The sequence below is a fragment of the Vicugna pacos genome, chromosome 16 (assembly GCF_048564905.1).
Source record: "Vicugna pacos chromosome 16, VicPac4, whole genome shotgun sequence".
Lineage (NCBI taxonomy): Eukaryota > Metazoa > Chordata > Mammalia > Artiodactyla > Camelidae > Vicugna > Vicugna pacos.
In genome coordinates, this window is record NC_133002.1 from 55,553,705 (window position 1) to 55,575,228 (window position 21,524).

Consider the following 21,524-nt stretch of genomic DNA (forward strand, 5'->3'; position numbering starts at 1 on the left):
GTGTACACAGATATGCACCCACAAAATGAAGTGCACACACACACAAATCCTTATGCTACCCAACTTTGTTTCACTTTTCACAACAATATGTCATAGATATTTCCATGTAAGCTGGAACAACAAAAGTGTGAAGTGCATGGGTTCTCAAACGATTGAGTGGGTTGAGAAAACTACCCAACCTTTTTCAGCCCCGGTTGAAATACAACCAACTAGTCGTGTGGTTCTGAGGCTTAAAGGAGATGCTCTCTCTAAAGCTCTTAGTATCTTAACTTTGTCAATGCTCAGTAAACATTAGCTATTGACTTAACATCAGCGAATATACGTTTGTGTTTTTCTTTATAATGACAGGAAAGTATTCTACTGTAATTGTGGGTGTAGCACAATGTAGTTTAGTCCATCCTTCTTGATGGACGTTTAAAGCGTGTCTAATTTCTTACTCTCATAGATGAATCTGTGACGCATATTCTGTATACTCAACGTTTGCAGCCTTAGTGTTAATGTAAGAAACTGGAAAGAAATACCTTCTGATAGTAAGAAATATCACACGCCCCAGTTACACACACACACATAGAAAAGTTATTTTAATCTTACTAATGAGTCTACTTAAGTAATCTCAAGGAACATGTTGGAAATGCTACCACAAGACCTAAACCAAAGTAAAGGAACATTTTCAAATTAATGGACTCCTGGCAAGAAGAAAGGACTCGAAGTAAAGAGAAACCAGTTCTAACTCCGAGTTTATTATCATCACCAAACAATGCCAGACTCTCTAGGACTCAGTTTTCTCCTTAGTAAAAGAAGAGGCTGAATGAAATGAACGAGAAGTTCTTTTCCATCTGGTTATAGGATTCATGCTCTGTAGTATGGCTTGTGGGATATCTTACCATGGACATTATGAGAAAACCTGAGTCCTACGAGAACACTGGGCTAAGCCTAGAGGATATGATGACGCTTCTTTACATTCAACTCTAACGAAATGGGATGAACCAAAATGCAAAAGGTGGCTCTTTCCCCCTGAGCCACATGCTAAACTCTAGGCAATTGATACTACATAATATTATACAACATATCAACAATAGAAATTCATAAAAATGGAAGGAGCTCAGAAACAGCCAGCAAACAAATTACTCAATCTTATCATGTACCAAAAAAAGAATTTCAAAGAGCCATGGGGAACATAAGAAAGTTAAGATATGATTTCTGCCCTAGCATTGCTGTCACGTGATGAGAGAGAAAAACCATGCCCATAAAAAGATCTCTGAAAATATAAAGCTTGATTACTTATGAACTGACACCCCTTTTTGTTTCAAAAAGGATTTATGTCAATTTAGAAAATTGCATCTGATACCAAAAAAAAAAAAAAAAACGCATTCAAGTACGTTAGAGAAACAATGCAAACAAAACGACAAATATAGGTACAAGATTAAGGCAGGGATATGCCAAATTCATTCAGTAAAATGCTATATAGTGCATCTTGAACTAAGCATTCTGGCGACCAACGCAAAGAGGGAGGGTTAGACGAGGGGGGACGGACATGACGGTGATACCGGGATCATCATAATAAGAGTGAAGGCTTATATAAGGCTTGCTGTGTGATGTAGCGGGCCATGCCCTAAGAATTTTACATATAGGTTAACTCATGCCACCTCATGATAAACTATGAAGTACTTCCATTATTATCCCCAAAATACCATTGGAGACACAGACTCAGAGTGGTCAATTAGATTTCACAGGGGCACCCAGCTAGGAAGTCCTGGTTGGAGTGAGCATTCAATTCCAAACGGTCTCCCAAGTTACTAGATCAAGACAGCCCTTCTCATCCTTCCCTTGGGCTATGAAACAAAGGGAGAGGAGCGTTTGTAGGTTTTTGTCCTGTTTTTCATTCCTTAGACTTTCTTAAGTGCTCCTCTTTCTCTGGAAACTAACGTGTAAATATTTATTTACAATTGGAAATGTTAATATTCTTACGAAAATGAATAAGGCAGGTTCAACTTAGGGACAAGTCCATAAACTCACCTCAAGAGACAGGAGAGGGAGTCACATACTGAGGAGGGGGAGTGAGAATGGCTTCAATGAAGAGGTGAACCTCAAAGGATGGGGTAAGCGTCTCCGGGAAATAGAAGTTGGGGGTAGACAAGTGTCCTCTTCAGGATCTGCTGACAAAACCGAGCTCCTGAGCAACAGCTGCATGAAACTTGGGCTCGACTGCCACACAATCCGAAGACACTGACCTTTCTGTACCAGCAGATCAAAGTGAGAAAAATCAGCTGGAGCCACACGTTTGCTTTGCATGTATTTTCATGTGCCCACAAAGACCCCCAGATTCCTTTCCGGAAGCTGGTAACCGCCATGGACTCTCTGTTGTCCTCTTTCTCTCCTCTGTGTGTCTTCTCACTTATCCATTCCTAACGTCACAAATTCACAACTTCAGATGAGAAGGACATAGCGGGGGAGGGTGGGGGGCCAGGATCGAGACAGAGAAAAAGGAACCATGAAAGTCACCTTTGGATCCTACTCCTTGGTCACTCCTGCCAGGAGATCCCCCTTGCAAAGATGCAAAAACCCACCCTCATTAACAGCCTGGTGACAGATAGGAGAAGGGTCACTCATCTGAAGCCACTGGGGCTTCCTTGTCTCTGAGAGTCCCAGACGAACAAAACCCTGTGAGCAGATACTTTCAGAACATTTATTTACTTCAAGGGTTGAGAATATTCTCTGGGAAATCTGGTCAGCCTTTAAGGAGAGGATTCTAAACGCAGTCATTGATGCAGTGATTAAGCGGAATAATTATCTCTTCCCTTTATTCTGCCACAGAGAGTTGCTAGAGGCCAAGAACCGATTAGTGCTGGCTAACAAATCCTGACCTCCCCCTCCCCCCTCCCCTCCCTCCTCCTCTCCACGCTCCCCACCCTCCCCACCCCCGCCTCACTGGCTCCCAAATGGAAATGGGGCAGAATATTTTTCAGCTGAACTAATTCATGAAGCTATAAAACTAGTAGCCTTGCTTACCATTCACCATTTGGGATTTAAAAACTCAAAAACAGGAGATTAGACAGATTGGCTTTATATACTGTGACTTACAATTAAATAAACAGCCCCCTGTGTGAATTAATCGCCTCGATGCGGCCTGAAACAGTGCAAGCATCTAGGTGAGAGTTTTTTGAAAAATGTTGAGACTGATTTGAATCATCCAGGAATTGCTAATGGTTTTTATAGCTAACACTTTCAACTCCCTTCCCACCAACACACACACACACACACAAACATACACAGACACACACACACCCCTAAACTCAGGAATACGGCTATGTCTCTGTGAGTTAACCCTGATCTTGCAAAATGAAGATTTCTGTTACTCTTGCACTGCTTTCCTTCTAAGCTTCTCAACAAGGCTAAGAAGAGGCATAGACTACAATGCAGGTCATCTTTCCTTTCCAAAACTGCAAGCTTCTGTTTTGTTTTATGACCTGCCCGGTGTTTATTTCATCATGAGATCTCGGACCAGAGCCCCCAAGTGGTTTTCCTTGAACCTTGAAACAGGACATCAATGGGACAAAAAAAAGGGGGGTTAACTATACATGAACATAGAGAATCTTATTTCCTAGAAAAATTCTACATGTTTCCCAACTCTACCTAAGAAAGACAAGAGACAGAACTGAACAACAGCAATGTGTGTGTATGTAGCAATAGCCACTCACATGAACTTATTTTAATTAAAAATAAAAATGAAAGAAAAATCGTACCAAGTCATTAAGGGAGACCATGGACCGAGGCATCAGCTCTGCAGAGGCAGTCTTACGATCACAACCAGGGGATGGGCGGCACTGAGTTCAATTAGCTTAAGTCTTTAAAAAATAAAATGGAAAGCTAGACACACCACAAACAGCGCACATGATAGTCCTGGAGCTTTATCGAGAGGAAAGACACGACAGGAGAACAAGCTGAACGAGACCTGCGATAGCCTGGCTAACGAGGGAGGGTGGACACACTCGATGAAAGCCCCAAACACAGCAGCAGGTGGAGAAGATGTTGACTTTATTTAGCATTAATTGCAGGAAAGGGTCTATAAAATGTGGTCAAAAATTATTAAACCCCCAATGTTATGCCAACATTATGCCATCCCCTGTTCCAAGGCAGGTGTATTATTGCTGGTCCCCAGGATTAAAGTAAATCATCGCTTTTCCATGTATTCTGAATATTGCGTTTCATTATTTTTTACTGCCCTGTTGCTAGAGGTTTTGTGGCTTAATAGGCCCTGTTACGTATAAAGTCATCATGGGTTCCATGTTGAGAGAGGGAATTCCAGGAAAGCAATACCAGAACACCCTTTCAACATTCCCTCTCCATCCTTACATTCCTAGATGCACTTTCCCTACGTACATTTCCAGAAACTTCTCTGGGGTGAAACATATACCCAGTGATGGCCACGGATGACATTCAGATATGCACTTAGATTCAAAAGACTACTCACTCATCTGAGGAAGCCTGGATTTGCTTACTTGAAGCCCCAGACTTTGTTCTAGAAGCCACAAAATGATGCTAATCATTTCAAAGAAAAGATGGGTTGAGGTCATCCACAAATCCCAAAGGAATCAAAACATACTTATTAAAATGAAATTGAAAATGAAAACGTCCAAGTCGTGCTTTGCAGGAGGCATTCACTACTACCCATGAAGACACATCAAGACCCAAGAAAAGATAACTAAGACTGATGAACAGAGTCCAGAGCGCACTTTCATAAACTGTAAAAATCTCATTGCTGGGTTGAGAAAAATAAAACAATCAAAAACATTCTCAGGATTCATCTCATGAGACTGATGTGCTTACTGACCATCCAACTGTTGGCCACCACCGGGGACTCAGGAATGAACATTCAAGCCAGCCAGATAACGGAGCAGCCTCCCCCTTTCCCAGCGTTCCCAAATTCTGGACGTGGCCAGCACACTGCCCCTTCAAGCTGTTTCTCACACCTCCCCCAACTTGTTGTATCTTTTTGTCTTTAACTCACAGAAAACAGAAGGACCTGCTCCCATGTCTCTGCTTCCCAGCATGCAAAGCAGTGGGCAGAGAAACACTCAGAGAGTAGCATCTTGGTTACAGCACAGCCGGGAATGGTAACAGAACACGCAGAGCACTTGCTCGACATGCTAGGTGCCATGCAGAGCATGGGAGAAGAGAAAGTGCAATCATGCAACACCACTGTTTCCACCTTTTTTTTCCACTATCACCCCCTCCCAAGAAAACTTTTTTGACTATTTCCCCTAATTGCCCCATCTCCATGAAATTTTAGTGTCACAGATGCACTGTATATCCATGTATATATTGTCAGTATATCTCGTATGTATTTATAGATTGTATTTATAGAGTGTATGTATATCACAGGTATATTGTATATCCATTTATATATTGTATGCATGTAAATGTATGTGCTTTATATGTTCAAAAAAAAAGCGGGAGTTGTTGGGTTTTTTTGTTGTTTTTTTTTTTTGGCCTTGCCCAGAAAGAACCAACCCCACCCCTTCACCTTCTGCCTTGGGATGATACCATTTCTCTTGAGAGTGCATATGCCAGCTAATACCAGCTCCTTAGATCCTGGGAGTCAGGCTATGTGTCCACCGCAATTTTTTCCCCCTATAGGGCAGGGTTTCTCAGCCTCCAAACTCTAGATCTGTGGGCCAAATAACTTTTTGCTGCAGGGGCAGTCCTGGCACTGCAGCATGTTTAGCATTATCCCTGGCCTCTACATGCCAGCAGCACCTTGAACCCCCATTCCCAACTGTAATAATCAAAAATATCTCCAAACCTTGTTAAATGTGCCCTGGGGCATCTATGGGGTACAGAACGCCCCCTAGCTGAGAACCAGTGCTCCAGGGCGACAGATGCAGCAGTGAGCGGAGCAGGCAGAGCCCCTGCCTGTTCTGCTACTAAACAGTTAACTAATCTTAACAGCTCTCAGTTGCTCTACTTCTCAAAAAAATATTAAATAGTATCTAAGGTCCTCTCCAACTTTATTGTCCTATCGCAAGTGATTTCTTTGTGTTTTAAATTTAACAAACCTGGACTGTTTCCACCCACCCCCTGCAAAGGTTTGAACTGAAATCACATACACAATTTAATTCCACTTCAAACAAAACTCAAAAGCCTTTATTTGATAGTCTTTCAAAATTAGCTTGTGAATGATCTTATACAGGGAAAGTTATACAAATATCAATCTCCTTGTAGATTGCAGTCCTGAGCAAGCAACATGGGATCTTGCAGCGAGCAGAGCGGAGCAACATACAGAAGCCAGCACACAGTAGATGTCATGCTTTATGAGTATAAAGCCGTCAAAGAGTGTAGTAAAATCACACTGAGGCTTGTGAAAGATTCTGTTGACATTTTTTATAAAAAGCATCTCTATCTCTCCTCCCCTACTACCACCCATCCCGCCCTCATTCATTTCAATCTCTCTCATACACACACACACACACACATATCCACTTACACACACAGACATATATATACACACATATAAATATACACACACACATACACACACACATATATATACACACACATATATACACACACACATACACACAGACACACACACATATACACACACACATATATACATACACACACACACACACATATATATATACACACACATACACACCACCCTCAACGTCTTGTATCTTTTTGTCTTTAATTCACAGAAAACAGAAGGACCTGCCCCCATGTCTCTGCTTCCCTGCATGCAAAGTGGTGGGCAGAGAAACAGCATATAGATAGATAGATAGATAGATATAGATATAGATATAGATATAGATATAGATATAGATATAGATATAGATATAGATATAGATATAGATATAGATATCTCAACTCAAAAGCCAGAACCAAATTCAGTGATTGTAATGGTGATAAAAACAAGATCTTATATTAGCATGGCACCTAGTATCATCAAAAATACTTAATTCTCACACACACCGAGAAAGTCTTAAGACGTCTGTTGTGAAGGTGTCGGTCCAACGTAAGGGGCCATGTAGGGAAAATGGCTTAGAAAAGTTGAGTGAGGGGGAACAGAGTCTGCTCATAGGCACTTTCATCAGGTTACGCGGGAGTCCTCTGGATGATATTGAAAATTTCCCAGTCATTCTTGCTACTGCCAAATTCTGTTTGCCCAAGGTCACCAAAACATTGTATTTCTGGACTTAGGAATAAATGCAGAGCGTCTCTGAATGAGAAGAGGATTGAGGTCAGTTTTTATACCATTAATGTCTCTTCAACTTAGGAGATTACTTGATAGCCCAATGAACAAGGGGTGAAAGTTCAATGGATTCCTTTATTTACCACCTGAAGCAGGAAGTTCTACCTGAATATGGAATTGACTTAATGAGAGGGTCACAAACTGGGTCGAGGACCCGTCTGCATCTTGGAGAGCTGGTACACCCTCCAGCTTGATGCTTTTCCATTGCAAAGCCATCCTCTAAGAGCACTGATGACTCATGTGTTTTGGAATCTCTTAAATAACTTGAGAAGTACATTGAAGATCAGGATGAGTCCCTAATTTTTCAAACTAATGCCTTATGTTCCTTGGATCACTGTCAGCCCTAGAGTAAACCAAATAATTACTCATAAAGAGGCTATTTTCCCCCTCTGTGTAGATAGGCAATGGAAGTTGGCTTCTATTTTCCTTCAATTTTGTTGACTATGTCATCTTGAAAGGAGAGGATATTTTAAGTTCTTAGAACTTAAAATTCTATTTCATTGTAAATCAACTTTATTTCAATTTTTAAAATATCAAAAAATGTAAAAAAGTGAATAAACTCCACTTCCCATTCTGAGGCTGGCTCAGCACCCAGGAACCTTATAAATATTATCTGATGACTTGTTACTAAACAAAGCCCTTTGGTGCTGGAACTCACTGAAGAAACTGAGGGGGCCTTCTCAGTGTCATAAATTCCCACAGCCACCAGACTTTATCTTTCTTTCCAAGGGACCCAGGTGTAGACATCCCATGTTGGCAAATTCGTCTGTTCCCTAGGGGTTAGCTACATGCCTGCAGTGGTCAACGTCTGGAGAACATTGCCAGAAAGCCCGAATGGTGATTACCCGATTTTGGAATCTTCTCACTTTCTGGCCAAAAGTTAAAATAACTGGCTGAAGGACCAGGAACTTCTCCTAAAGAGGCATCCAAAGGAAAAGCCAAATAGCTCATAAAATCCCACTCCAGTCTGTAAAACAGTGACAGAGACACTTAGCATAGAGTGTTGTTTCCCTGGTTTTCATTATTTTATGAGGTCTCACTAAGTTTCCTGGGGCTGCTGTAAAAAAAAAAAAAAAAGATTTCTTTTTAGTGGTTTGCTGGGCTAGATCCGCCCCCCTCCACCCTCACACATGCTGTCAGTCCCACCTCCTCACCACGCCTCCCCTCCTTTTGTTTGGTATACAAGTTTCCCATGTCCTATGCTAGTCCACCAGCTGACATTTTTTGCTCAACATGCTTCTTTTCTATGTTCACTGCTGATGGAGCTTGTCACAGTTCAAATTATAGGTTAAGTGGTGGGCTCTATGTTAGGAGTTTTTTAAAAAAATGAAATGTGGTAACATCTCCTAATCGTGGAAGGTGGACGCTATGATGTGCTGCTCAGATCTCCCTTTGGAATGGATTTCTCCAGTTGCTGGTTGGGCTGAGATGAACGTCAGCTGTCAGCCTTCTTTAAGAATGGCTTCCACTGAAGAAAGATGCCTCACCAAAGGCTATGCCTTCTTTCAAGGCAACTCACACCCAAGGATGATTAATATGAGGCATAAAGGCCCAACTTGCTCACTCTAACTCTAGACAACTCAGAAGATGATTCAAGCTCCAGAGCTACCTGTGGTGCTGGCTCTGTATTGCAGCCTGGCATTTCCTCCTGCCCAATTCTCCTCCCTTCCCCTCTCTGCCACAACACACTAATCCCAGGAGCTCTCCATAGTAGTTATCCTGCACACTACATCTATCTTGGAGTTCTTCCCAGGGACCTCTGCCTGTGACAACTGGTGCCAGGAATGGGCTGATAAAGCAGATGCCAAGATGCGATTTAGGAACTTGATCCCCTGCCACCCATCTAGCCATGAGGACCCCTCACTCATGCCAGATGAAACACAGTGGAGCAGTGCAATTGTTAAATGTGGACTAGGGGGTGCTGTACCTGTGAAAGGTAAAGCACTAGCTGGTGCAATGTATTAAGATGTTTAAAAATACAGGAAGAAGAGCAACCATAGGGCAGTGGACTGGGTTGGCCATTGCTAAGCTTGATTGACCCCCTAGGAAATAGAAAAGCTGAGTGTGATGTGTCAGCAATTAAAAGCTAAGTTGGAAAATCAGAGGACACCAGAGGATGGTAGCCTCGACAGAAGCTCTCCTTGCCTCCAGCAGAAAGCAGAGAAAACAGAGGACTTGGCCAAAGAAAGTTAATTCCCAACAAAGTCAAGGTGGCTATGCCAAGGCCAGCACCTTAGCTGGAAAGAATTGGGCCTTGGTTCATGGGAAAGGGACATTTGGAATCATGGTACCCACAAACAGTAGCCTCTCAGATTCCCCTGAAGCCTCTGAGTCTGCAGAAGTCATCCATAACTCCCAGTGAACTAATGCTTGCCCCTTGCTTAAAGGCATTGCCCAGGCTTCTTCCCTGCCAGACAACATGCTCCACCCTTAGGATCTGTCCCCTCCTGCCGTCCTGGCCGCTGGACTAATATCTAGGGATGAGGAACAACGCAAACCTGCCAGAGAGGTGCTGGGCCTGCTAAGGGAGGAAAAGAACTATACCCCAAGGAAGCTGGAAGCCTGGCCAGCAAGTCCTAGCAGGAGCTGGAGATGCTCATGGGACTGGATTATGATAGTGCTAGACTAAGGGGGAAGAACATAATAACGTTGGATAAAATAGAGATTTCTTGATATGGATTTCCTCCCCCAACCCCACAAACAAACAAACAAAAAACAACAAACAAGTTTTAACCACCCTGGCAAGGACTTCAGGAGATGGCATGAATGCATTGTTAAGATGGTGCATGGGGAAAGTGATGGCCCCCCCTACTAAGTTAGGAAGAAGAACCACACTGCTATTGCAGACATTAAGGAAGGGACAAAAGGCCAGAGACGGGAACACTTTAGAATGACTGAAAAATCTCACCTGGGAATAATGTTCATGGGATAGCCCAAAAGAACCAACGTTTCCCAAAGCAGTAAGGAATATTCTTCAGAGAGGGGTACCAGCCTTAGAAGTAGGTCGGTGGTGGCTCTGTTCTATGGGACAGCGCCCACAAGAGAAGATGCTGATTTAGAACTGAGCTCACTGGTAGCAATGAAATGATAAGATCTCACAACACTAGAGGCCAGATTATAATACTTAACAGCCGAAAGCCAAACGGGTTTCAATTATCATAAGCAACAGCAAGGAGAGAGAGCAACCAAAAGGGCCAGCAGAGACTCATGGAGATGGTTAAAAAAAACAACAACAACAACAAAAAAAAAAACAGGACAAGACAAATGAGAAGCCACCAGGGACTTACTGAAACTTTATAATCAAAATAATTCGAGGATGGATGACTAGGTGAGGTGAGTCGCCCCAGTAAGAAGTCACAAAGCCTTGCCTAGTTCTCAGACTTGAGCCCATTTTTGGCCCTGGAACCTACAGAATAAGGAAGAGTCTGAATCCTCAGGAGGAAGGACCCTGCAACACCACTGCAAGGACATGTGGTAATGGTTCCCCCAGTCCTTCTCCAAAGGAGCCTAGTGACATTTAACCTGAGTAAGTACACACAGGGGAAAGGGGAATGCCCAAACGTTTTGAGGGCCATAGAACACTGAGTTCACAAAGACAGCCCACATCCTCATAGCATAATCATGGTCCCTCTTTAAATGGGAGCACATGGGGGCTAGGCAATCAATGATGTCCTGGCTCAAGTTCAGCTAACAGAGGATCCCCTGTGTCTTCAGCATCACCAGGTGGTCATTGCCCCAGTCCCTGAGTGTATAAATGGAATAGATACACTTGGTATTTGGCCCAATCCCATAATGGGCCCTTGGCCTATGAAGCAAGAGTTATCAAAAGCAGAGGACATGTGGATGCTCTGAAACTATCCCTTCTCCTGGACAAGACAGTAAATCAATATCAATATTTCATCTTGAAAAGCACGGCAGAAATTAATGCCACCCTTGAAGACTGAAAGGATTAAATCAGAGACCAGCAAGCTATAGATCACTCTGGTCTTCTACCTGTGAGTGGCCTATGAGCTAAGAACGTATTTATATTTTTAAACGGTTACATTTTACATGTGTTATCTACATACCTATAATGGCTTCAACCTTGCCACTTGATTTGTAAAACCTAAAACATTTACCGTCTAGCTCTTTATAGAAAACGCTTGCCAACTTCTATATTATAAGACAGTTCCCATCTTATCTCCATTGACTCAGGAATCTGGCCACTGCAGAAAAGCAGGCAGATCCTGGACTTGACAGTGGACTACCTCACACTAAACCCAGTTGTAGCCCCAGCTGCAGCCACTGTGCCGAATGTGGTCGTGTTGCTCTGGAAGGTTAACATGAGTCCAGTATATGGTATGTGGTCATTGTTCTGGGGAATGTATTCTGTTTCTGCCTTATCAGAAAAGAGAGTCATAAACAGTTTGCTTGTCTTGCAAGGGACAACAAAATGCATTCAAAGTGTTGCCCCAGGGCTAGCTCAACTCTTTCACCTGTCAAAATACAGTCTGAAGAGATCTGGACCACCTAGACATTCTACAGAACAACACGCTAGTCTACAAGATCCATGACATTGTGTTCATCCTACCAGAAGAGCAAGAAATGACTAAGCACATCAGAGGCCTTGATATGTAGGCTCCAAAGCAAGTGTGATAAATCCTACAAAGATAGATACAGGGGCCTGCCATGTCAGTAAAAGTTTCAGGGGCCCAGAAGGGATGCATGTTAGCACAGAGGTCAAGAGAACAGTCCTTGGCTGGTCTCTTCCAAGCCAAGAGTAGGTGTTCAGAAATTAGAAGGTAATGTGATGACGGTACTGATAATAATTGTAACTTTGAGAGCTAGGAAGACATGGCCTTGCATCTGTTGTTAACCTGCCCATGTCTTTAAGTCATTAATTTTGTTATGCCATGTGGCAATATGAGGACTTAGCCTTGGAATATTGGGACTTGATCAGAATGTTGGCTCAGCCCCCCTAGTGGTCGTGAAACCCTGAGCATGTCATGTCACATTTCTCTGAAACAGGCATATTATCCCCTGTAATGATCACTTTGAATTAGATAACATCTAAAATATCCTCCAACTTGACATAACCTTGCAGTCCATGATGGTGGCTACTAGCTGCATACAGCTATTTAAGCTTACAGTTAAATTAAATTAAATTAAAACTTCAGCTCCTCAGTTGTACTAGCCACAGCGTTCAACAGTCACATGTGGCCAATGGCTACCATACTGGATAGCACAGATAAAGAATATTTTCATCATCACAGAAAGTTCTGTTGACAGTGTTGCTCTATAATGCTATGATATTGCAGTCTTTTTAGATCCAATTCACACATACATACACACACACACATAAATTAAAAAATACATAAATTAAGAGCTAACAGAGCACTAAGTCAGCCGTTCATAAGGGCTCAGTACTGGAGCATTTATCCATGTTATCTCACTTGATTTCATCACACAACACCCCTATGAAGTTGTTCTTATGTTACACCATTTATAGGTGAGGAATCTAATTTCTTAAAGTGATGAAGACCCTCACCCTAATCATACAGCTAGAAAGCGGTAGAATAAAGATCCAAACTTTTCCTGAGTCCTCATCCTTAAGCACCATACCCTACTTTCTCCCAAGGGGCTTCGATGGTAGTGGCAATTACAATGGGGTTGTCTCTTTGAATTCCAACATGACAGATTCTTAGGGACTGGAACTCAAGCACCTATCACTGGCTTGGAAACCCTTGGATGCTGAGGCTTGCCTAGTTTCTTAGTTCTCAGGGCAGCACATTGGAAATCAACAAGAGCATTGCTTGGAAATGCTCCCTTTACTCTGGCTTTCAAGTTAATTTTTTTTTTTTTTTTTGCCTCAAGCTGACATTTTGACCACTTTGTGCACATCCATCCCCTAATCTTCACACATATCCTCTTTGTCGATACATTTTTTTTTCCTGTAGTCTGAAAACAGCCTAGATGCCTGGATGCTGTTTTACTTCACTAGTTTAACAATAGCATAGATGTCTGGATACTGTATTATTCCATTAACTTAATAATAATTCCAGTATTATTCTGCTTTCATCCTATACACTGCTTTCAGAGTATACATAAGTGCATGTGTTTGTGTGTGAAAGAAAATTGCCTAAACCCCTGTTAGGATTGGAGGTTCAGAAGAATTCCTTGACACAGGCAAGTTGAGAACTGAATTTTATATTTTGGAAGGAAAAGGGGGATTCCCAGGTGAGAGTTATGAAATCTAACTCTCTAATTGAAGTTCTACTAGCTTCAAACATTTTTTTTTTTGGAGATGAAATGGTACTGCACATTTTGAGGGACAATAATGTTGCTTAAAGGCAACCTGGCTTGGAATCAGAAGACTTGTGTTTTGGTACTAACTCTGCCATTCATAGCTGTGGAACTTGGATGGGCAATTAAACTCCTGAGTCTCATTGTCCTCTGAAAATGGTAACCATGGTAACATCAGCCTTACCTGCTGTAGTGGATACTGTGGCGCTCAGCCCTGCTCACCCCTCTGAGACCAAGGAAATTATTTTCTCCAAGTATTAGAAGTGTTGTCTACTGACATCTCATAGACCAGGAACTGCCTTTAGCCTAAAGGAGACACCCTGCCCGAGTTAACGCACCTTCCCAAGAGCAGCCCAGGTCCAATGACTGGTGTATGTGGTGTACAAAGGTCCAGCACCCTTATCTGAATTTGGGACATCTCTGAGGGGCCATGCCAGCTCTAGAGCTCCCCATAAGATCGGCCAATCCCTCTGTTATCATTACGTTGCAATTCTATTTCTCCCTCTGCCCAGTCCTGCTTTCCTCACTCCTTTTTGGTTGGTCTTTTCAAGAACTGTCCTCAATTAATCACACGTAAGCAAGTCTACATCACAGAGTCACCTGGACCCATGATACACATCATAGGAATTTTGTTTCTTCACTCCCATCCCACAAACATACTATTAAAGATGTCTCGTGTGTTTTTATATTGAAGCATTTTTCTATGAAATATACAAACTAGGAGGAAACTTTGAAAGGCTTAACTCCTTATATGCTGATGCAATATCTGTAATCTGGTTATAACCATTGGAATATTTAATTTCTTGACCATTTTAGTGGGATCAAAGGTCAGAGTTAACATAACATGACCTGCTTTACAATTTTAAAACAGTGTCATCAGAAAAGGTTTCATTAGTATCACCCAAGATACTTCATGCTACCCGCCTTCCACTTCATGATGTCTTCCCCAATACCCACAGTCAAAATGTATCATTGTGTGAAAGTTGAGCACAGTTATCGCTGTATCTGCTTTTCTTCCTCAATGGATTATGAGCTCCTGTAAGGCAGGGACTACGTATTATTCATATTTTACCCCCCCCCAGTATCAAGTACATTACCTTTCATTTATTAAGCTGACTGCCAATTGGGGTAGTTATATTTATTGTAGTTTATATGTACTTACAGGCCACATTTTCTTCCATTTTCTCTGCAGACTACAGGAAAGAGAAAATGTCTTTAAACTGAAGCCTGAGAGATTTAGGTATAAAAAAAAATTTTCATAATTGTGGGGTTTGTTATATATTAAAAATGGCTACTAACACCCATATATTTATGGCCAATTGATTCTTGACAAAGGTGCTAAGAGCACTCAATGAGAAAAGAGTAGTCTCTTCAACAAAGGGTGCTGGGACAACTGGATATCCACATGCAAAAAATGAAGCTGGACTCCTACCTCATACCATATACAAAACTTAACTCAAAATGGATTAATGACCTAAATATAGGTGCTAAAAACCATGAAACTTTATGAAGAAAACACAGGATGAAATCTTCAGGACTTTGGATTTGGCAATAGTTCTTAAATATGACACTAGAAGCATGAATAACAACAACAAACACTGGATAAACTAGATTTCATCACATTAAAAACTACTGTGCATCAAAGGACTTTATCAAGAAAGTGAAAAGACAATCTACAGAATGGGAGAAAATATTTGCAAATCAAATATCTGATAAGGGTCAAGGATTCAGAATATATAAAGAACTCTTAAAATTCAACAACAAAAATATAGCCAACTCTATTTTAAAATGAACAAAGGACTTGAGTAAACATTAAAAAAAAAGAGTACAAATGGCCAAAAAGCAAATGAAATATACTCAATATCATTTGTCATTAGGGAAAGGCAAAGCAAAACCACAATAATATACCACTTCACATTCACAAGGATGTCTATAATTAAATAAATAATAATAAGTGTTGGTAAAGATATGAGGCAATTGAAATTCTCATACAATGATAGTGGGAATTTAAAATAGTTTTCAGCCACTTTAAAACTGTGGAAAACAGTTTGGTGGTTCCTAAAAAGTCAAACATAGAATTACTACATGACCCCATATTTCTACTCGAAGGTATATACTCAAAAGACTTGAAAACAGAAACTAAAAAAATGTACATAAACACGCATATTTATAGCAACATCATTAATAATAGCCAAAAGCTAGAAAGAGTTGAATGAGTTATGTGAAACCAATTATGATCTATACCTACAACAGGATATTATTCAGTCATAAAAAAGAACAATGTACTGATACGTGCTACAACATGTATGAAGATGGATCAACCTCCAAAACGTGCTAAATGAAAGAAGGCAGACATAAATGGTCACATATCATATGATTCTCTATAAACATCCAGAACAGATAAATCCATAGAGGTAGGTAACAGACTGATGGTTGCCAAGAGCTGAGGGGTGGGGGAAATAGGGAATGACTGCTTAGAGGGTTTTATTTAGGAGTGATGAAAGCATTTTGGAGCTTGATAGAGGTGGTAGTTGTACAACATTCTGAATGTAATAAATGCCACTTTAAAATAGTAATTTTATATTATATGAATTTATATAAAAGCTGTATAAAAATAACCTCAAAAATTATTTTTTAATGTTTAAATAGCTACTACTAAGGGAGGCTTTGAAATGTCTCCTCTGTTAGCCCTCTAGACTTTACAGGATTGTCTAAACATATCATTGTCTTAAGTCAAGGGAATAAGTCATTTTCCCTTCCAGGTCCTTTTTAAGTTGGCAGATAGGAGACATCAGTATTATTCACAAATACCTTCTTCTCTTCTGCTTTGGGGTATATAAAGAATGATACTACCCTGGTGTCCCTTTGAGTTAAGAAAAGCCACTTGACTCTTTCTGTCCAGTAAGCTTTGAGCAGAAGTCACTTATGTGATTTAGAGTGGTATGAAATCCTCCACGTTCTCTTCCTCTGCCATGATCATAGGAAAAACAAAGCATGGGTTGACATGGAGATGTCACAACATTGAAACCATCTAGAATTCTGAGCTTCTGATGAAAGACAGCTTTTCCACACTTAAAATCCACTATAGCCTAAGACAGTTGGTCCAAGATGGCGGCAGGTGGCTTTATGCTCCATTGCTGAGGTCTCGCATGAAAAAGAAAAGGCTTTTTCCAAAACAAAATGAAATACAAGTTTTTCCTTTTGGTCTACCTGAGTTAAGTCAGGTCATACCATATGAAGGAAACACACACTAAAAAATTATTTATTGTTTATCTGAAATTCAAATTTAACTGGATATCCCATATTTTACCTGGCAACACTAATCCTGATTGACTTAGATTAACCCAAATTGTCCTCTAGAGGGAGGTAGGGAGGACACAGGAACAAAATCAGGCTGCTTGTCTGTCTCAGTTTTACAAAAGAAGAAGGCAAACTGGATGCTGAAAATGCAAACATAAGCATCTGCTACACCAGGCATGAGTTAAGGGATTTTTCGAAGAGAAATTCCAGGATGAGTTGCCTTATCCAACAAATAATCTCAAGGATTAAACCCTGGATTACAGTATTATAATTCAATCCAACTGTACAAATTTATTTATGTATTTATGTATTTATTTATTTATGTATGTATGTATTTCTTTATTTATTACAACAAGGCACTGTTGAAGATTCTGGAGGCCTATTGAATCTCTGCTACCAAGGTGCTTCTGAAATAACAGGGAGACTTAAGTTTAAGTACAGGAACAAAATGTGAGGGGCACCATGAGAAAGATCCAAGGAGACACGGGGCTCCAGGGCAGTGCGCTGCTGGAAGAGTCAGCCTTGGAAAGGTGTTAAATGGAACAGACAGGAAGTGTCATGATAGAGAACTGGGGGATAAAGGCTAGAAATAAACATGAGGGCTAATCTTTACTGAGAAATTTCAGTCCAAATCTGGAATATCCACACGTTAAGTGGCATGGTGTGATCAAAGATGAATTTTGAGAAAAATTAGCCTGACAGCAATGTGTAGGATGAACTGTAGGGAGAAAAGAATGGAGGTAGAATGACCATCGATGGAATGATCTAGAGTCTATAACCCACCTACAAACATAATTCTTAGAAAATAAGCATACAGGGGTCATTAAATGACCAAATATAGCCATCAACCTGTTTTTATATGGCATGCGGCCCATGAGATAAAGATTTTTTTTCATCTTTTAAGGTTTTCTTTTAAATGTTTATGTAAGTTCTTACACAGTATCCTTGATGCACTCTTGGCCTTCAAAGCCTAAAGTATTTACTGCCTGGCTCTTTACAGGAAATACTTGCCGATCTCTATTCTCAGGAATGGCTATACAATTCACATGACCCAGTGCAAAGTGAAAACGCAGGCTCCTACTAAAAGTGATTAAAGATTTTTAGATGGTGATAACAAAGCAGTCAACCAAGGGCAGAGTCCATACCCATGGAGCCGACCCTGCCTGTTCCAGTATATAAATATTCAGATGCCACTCTACCACAAACCTAATGAACGCCTCAGACACGCGTCCCTGCAAATGCACCAGCTGCAAATGGAGACAAACATCAACAGGGCCATGCACGCTATGCTATCTTGGGTAGCAGCCCCAGCGCAAATGTATTTCATCAATGCTCCAGTACCACGGTGGTGCTTCCCTTTCTGATGTGATTTTTCTAAAATGACAAACAACTTTTGGAGAATTTTCAATAATACGCAGTACAACTTTTTTAAAATGTGTGTGAGAGTTGCATTTCTGGGATATTTGTGGAACACTTCAAAACATAAAGAACTGTATTTATGTGTGAGATAGAATTAGCTTCTAGGCTCTGATATTAGTAGGTGTTATATGAGTGTTCAGTGAAAGACGCCGGGTAATTCTTTGCTGTGAAGCACTGGCCAGCACATTGCAGAATTGAACAGCATCACTGACCCCTATGTACTCAGTGTTACTAGTATGTCTAGTGCCTCTTGTATTGTTAACACCTCAAAATGCCTATAGTCATTTTTCTAACCACCCTTCAAGAGGTGGTGACAGCCATTAGAGAATCTAATAATAATTAGATATTGGGTGGTAAGGGTGAGATACTATAGAAATGGAGTTTTTGGCCCCTAGCTATTGGTTAGAAGGAGGGGAACATAAGAGGGAAAATTTAAAAATGCAAAACATGGCGTCGTGTACTTGCACAGTCCTTTTAAATGTATCAAATCAGAATTTCTTAGGTACCTCACTTTCTCTTTGTGACATTCCTTTGAGGTAGGTAGGATAAATGCTAATAATACCAGGACATAGACCAATACAGAGTTAACTCTTTTCAGCATTTTTAATTTTACATTTCACAAAATGCAGATTCAGCATGAAGGTTAGTTGTAACTTAGCCAATCCATTTAAATATTTTTATTATAAATATGTATCTGTTTCAGAGTCAATTATCAACACTCCTGTGTAAGACATAGAGAATGGAAATTTATAGAAAAGAACAGTCTGAGACCTAGAAAGAGCAGGCAACTTGCCCAAGTCCCCGTGCCATGTCGACGGCAGAGCGAGGACCAGGATTCAGCTTGTATGATTCTTAATTCTGTTATTCATCCAATTTTCTTCCCCTCATGGGGTAAACTAATTGGCCCAGCACCTGCTCTGGATAGAAGGCATTTCACTTTGCAACTTAGAAGAATGAGGAACACCATCAAGAAAGATGCCATCCAGTTCTCTGCATCACTTGGCTTCCCTCTCTACTTGAAGCAGAGAGAGCAGTTCACAGACAGCTGGCAAGAACTAAAGGCCAGTGAATCCCAATGAAGAGAGTATTCGTATCTATACTTACGTAGAGCCCATGGAAAACACAGAGAAATGAGACACTAGAGTGTTTCTAAAAATTGTTATTGTTGAACCAGGCCCAGAACCCCACTACAGAGCATATGGGTCTGGAACTTGGCAAGACCCAAAATGAATGGTATCGTCATAAAGTTATATATACTATATATACATATTTATAACTTCTTAAGCCATGCATCAGGAAGGAGGCTCACACAGGGTAACCACCTCAGCCCACCCATAAATAATCCATGTTAATATCCTAAGAGAGGTCACGGACTGGAGTGATGTGCTGACATCTGGCTGCTTCTGGCAGGACAGCCTGTATGGTCTAAACAGATGGCCTCTAATTAGTGGTGGGTTATCCCAGCAGAGGGCAGCTTGGGCAGGAGTGGTTATTTGGACTACCCACCTCACGCCTGGCTCCCAGAGCTCTTGGCATATTGTCAGAAGTGCCACCGTGGTTACTGCCAATAGGTCTGACGTCACTGATGGCAGCCTCTTGGGTACCATCATCGTTGGAGGGAGGCCTCTTTGGAGAGAGTCTTGGCAAAGGTGCCATGGTGCAGATAGGCTGGGGGAATTTGGGAGACGGATGACAGTGGACAGAATCCAAGGAATCAACTTGCCTTCAGGGGAGTTCCCAACGGGCGTCTTTGTGTTCTGGAGCCGTGATTGCTGCTCATTCTTCTTGAACTCAGCACACTTCGAACCCTTTTAGTGGTAAGAAGGGATATGAACTAGGGAACGAAGGTTTAAACTTGTTTCCTCCTACGTATGTGTTAAATGGCAGAGGAAAATGCCCAAAGGGTTTCTTAAAGAACCAAACTGCTGAAGGATCACAAGTTCTATTGCTCAGCTATGCAACAATCAGGCTTCTGTTTCAGATGTGAAGAGAACATGATGTCCCGTGTCCAAAGTGGAGCACAACAGCCAGTAAAATCATGTCTTCAATTCACGAGGTCCTGAAAGCCAGAGGACATCTGGCCCCCAAGCAGGGAGGCAAGCTCCTCTTCTGAACTGAAATAAAACAAAGTAAGATATTCTTGACTACCTGACCCTGAGCTGGGGTGTGTGAGAATGGGATGCATTATGGGCCTTCAGAGCTAGGCTGGTTGTGGGTGAGGACCAGGGCTCAGCTCTGCTATCCTCAGTAAGTGAGATGAGCCCTGCTATCCACAGGAGAAGTGACGGCACAGCATTTGGCCAATTTCCTGTTGAGCTTCTCCACTATGGCCTTGGAGTTTACTTTTCAGTATGTGATGGTAGTAGGCATCACACTCAGCTCCCCCAAACTGAGCAGAAACAAAAGAGCAGCAGGATGACAATCTTCTGTGTCTTCAGAACCTTAGGTAGATGCCTTCATTCACTTGTCTGGTCCCTCAATATCTTGCTTGACAATGTTCATAGGTTCACTCAAATGCAGTTTCCAAGGCTGACGTGGTTTGCCCCATTATGCAGAAATCCAAAAAGGCCAGGAGGAATGCTTCTGCCTGCAATTTGAGGAATGCTGCATTGCCTGGATGGGAGCGATATCGTCCCTCTAGCATGAAGCATATTGTACAAACAGCTAGTCATGAGGAGGAGGTCTTCGGCTATTTCGACAAGGAGACTTTAAGGAAGCCTGAGGGAGCAGGAGCAAAACTTCTTTATCCCTGGCGGCTTTGTAAAAGTCATGACACTTTGGGGAAGTGTATAAATCACAAGAACAATCAATAGGAAAACAAAATTCTCAAGTTTTCCCTATGCATAAATGTCAGAGTACCTCCAATCAAATACAGTATCACATGGGCTGAGAATACCCCAGACAGGAAAGATTGCAACGCTTCAGATGTGACTTTCACGGATTTAGGTCGAAAGTCATCTCACATCAACAGTAAAGGTAAGGTCACGGCCCAGAATGTTCCCGATTGCCTGAGGGCTTTCAATATTCTTCATTCTCAGGATAAACCAGAAAGATGTCTGGAGATCCTGGTACAAGTTTTGACTCAGCAATTTACTGACTATGTGACCGTAAAAGTATTCCTTTGTAAAATGGTGATTATGTATACATACGTTTTATTTGTTCATTTAATTGATATTGAGTGTATGCCTTTTGAAGTTTGGGCACCTTGTAAGATGTTAGAAATGCTTCTTTGATGAACAACAACAAAAGACAAAACTACTTTCTACTTTGG

The 21,524-nt window shown here is 41.3% G+C and overlaps 1 long non-coding RNA gene across 9 annotated transcripts in view; it reads right to left on the bottom strand.

Moving 5' to 3' along the window:
- The window catches only part of LOC140686197 (uncharacterized), a 145,195-nt gene that overhangs the window by 71,642 nt on the left and 52,029 nt on the right, over positions 1-21,524 (bottom strand). For 4 of the 9 annotated variants that reach the window (XR_012059833.1, XR_012059829.1, XR_012059824.1 and 1 more), the window contains one exon: positions 18,838-20,367. The exons of 3 other annotated variants lie outside the window; for them this stretch is intronic. This is a non-coding gene — a long non-coding RNA (uncharacterized lncRNA). 2 more of the 9 variants (XR_012059832.1, XR_012059830.1) reach the window with 2 other exon arrangements.